Source organism: Cicer arietinum, chromosome 5 (genome assembly GCF_000331145.2).
Source record: "Cicer arietinum cultivar CDC Frontier isolate Library 1 chromosome 5, Cicar.CDCFrontier_v2.0, whole genome shotgun sequence".
Lineage (NCBI taxonomy): Eukaryota > Viridiplantae > Streptophyta > Magnoliopsida > Fabales > Fabaceae > Cicer > Cicer arietinum.
In genome coordinates, this window is record NC_021164.2 from 17,153,342 (window position 1) to 17,156,139 (window position 2,798).

Here is a 2,798-nt window from a genome sequence, read left to right on the forward strand (position 1 = left end):
TATTGTTTTATTTCCAAACCTTGATAATTTTGTAGATTTTGCTGCCATCAATGTCTTCTTAGCTTTAAACAAACATAATTAAAACCCAGTTCCTGCGGTTCTTGCTGATGTATACTACTCTCTGCATATGCGACATTTTATGTTGTGTTCCAGTGCTGTATACTTGGTTTGTATCTCACATGTTCAAGAAAGGGTATCATGTTGGGGTCAAGAGCAATCGTGAATGGGCTCAGGGTATAGCTAGCCTTACTGGAGATAAAATTTCATGGTACTATAGAGAACAAGGGGTGGAAGAGGTAATATGCCGATGCGGAGATTTTCCAAATGTACCTCTCATGGGAACGAAAGGATGTATTAATTACAATCCAATGGTAGCTCTGAGACAACTCGGCTACCCCAGGTTGGATAAACCAAATGATAAGTCATTGGAGGCTTTTGTTTTGCACAATACGGGTATAGTAGACCCACCAATGTTGAGAAGGATAAGTCAAGCTTGGGAGTTGATCATTAGAAAAGGAAAAATACTCGGATGTAGAAGTTGCGGCACAAAAGAACCCTATCCACAATGGGTAAAGAAAAGAGTCCAAGAAATCAAGCTGCCTTTCCACAGTACACCCTCAAATGATCAGGAAATGCCTGAACCTATCCTTGTTGCAAATGAAGAGATAGAAGAACTCAAAGCATCAGTTCTCAAATCTGAAGAAGAGAAAAAAGAGCTACAAGCGAGATTAGAAAAAGTCTCTCAAGAGAACGACAACTTAAGATCAGAAAACACTTGTAAGAGTCAGTTTATCGAGAGAAACAACAAGAGGCTGAAAGTTGAAAAAGGAAATAAACTTGACATACAAGATTGTTTAAGAGGCGCAAATGAAGAGTTAGATGTGCGAAGGCAAGAAAGGAATACAGCTATTGAAGAAGCCTATATGTGGAAGCAATTGTGGACAAAATCAGCAAGCTCTGAGAAGAACATAAAAAATGAGTTTGAAGATTTAAAGAAACAACTGAAAGAAATGGTAGATCAATATGAGAATCAAGTAAGGAATGAGAGGCAACAGAAGGAAGAAATCGAAGAATTACTCTTAAAACACCAAGATGCACTAAAAGCAGAAATGGAAGCTTCTAGTGAGTTGAAGAATTACATTGATTATCAAGAAAATATCTACAATGACTTGAAGGATGAAACCATATACTGGGAGGAGCGTTTCATGTTGTTGCTTGGGCAATTGAAGAACCAAGAGATTTATAAAGAATTGGAAGATAAAGGCAAGCATTGGAAAGATTGCTTTTCGAAATTGGCAATGCTAGCTAATCAGGCGATCATAAAAATTCCAAAACATCTAAGAGAGATTGATGCAGTAATGCATCCACTCAACACTCCAATCAAAGTCTACAAGTTCGTCGAATATTGCAAACATTTAGTAGAAGAATTGGAGGAGAAGATTGGTTGTCCTCTTGAAAAAGATGATTGAAATACCATAGTCGATGTAGCTTTTTAATTTAAATGCAATGTACTTTTTTCTCATCAATGAAGGATTTGCTATTTTATTTATCGATTCCCATATTCTTCTTTCATTAATAATTCGTGCAAGACTTATGATACCCCAACATCCAAATGTAAAAAAAAAAAAAAAGATAATAATTGCATTTTCATTCCATTCATGTTTTCATTGATGGATCTGACGTGCATTGTAAACTTATTTTATTGTCGTCAAACTTTTAACATTATGATCCTTTAGTGTCATCAATATATTTTTTGGTTTGATCATGTTCTTCGTCATAACACCAAGTACAACTTTCTTTTCCTGAGACAATCGACCTAAGAAAGCATGACCGGTCAATTTTTTGGCCAATTCGTGGTTATGGACACCACACATTACATGCAGATACCATCCCTCACCAACACTTGATGGTGTACCTCTCAACCTAAATGGGCATTCACATTTTCTACTCCAAGTACTCCTCGTAGGTTTAGGATTCTTCCAAGTTCTATATTTACCGCTTCTTTCACAACCAAGAATTAATTTTGTCTATGTTCTTGGTCGTGTTGTTGCAATTTCGGATCTAAAAATGACAACGACAATTCCATTTTCCCTTCCAACATTTCTAGCTTATTTCAATAAATCACCTCGCAAATCAAACATCATATTGATGCTAAACACATCAGTCAAATCAACCATAACAGGTTCACCTCCATTGTTCATATCATCTTTCATTGCATCAAAATCATCATACATTTTGTCGAAATCATGTTCCAAACCTTCATCCATATCCTATAAAATCAGGTTCCAAACCTTCATACACTGTGTCACTGTTGTCTCCCCCTTGGTCCATTTATCTGCATCCAGAATAAAGGAACAAAAAACTTTAGATCTAAAACATTTACGTGAACTTAATTTCACGTAAGTTTACGGGAACTGAGTTCACGTACGTTTGCATAAAATGAATTCTAGTAAACATATGTGAACTTAGTTCACGTAAACTTACGTGAAATTGAATTCACGTATATGGTTTAATTTTCAATCTTCATGGATTACGCATTCTTGATTCACGTAAACGTACATGAATTAAGATTGCATATATATTGAGATGTTGAATTTTCAAACTCCATTGATTACGCAAGCTTAAACCACATACATTTTTGTGAATTAAGATTGCGTACATTCTAAGATTTTTACTTTTTTTAACATACGTAAATTCAATCCACGTAACAACACAACGTACGTGAACTGAGTTCACGTACAATCCCCAGATTTAGAAAAAAATTCGAACTCAAAAACAGACCAACAAACATATGACAA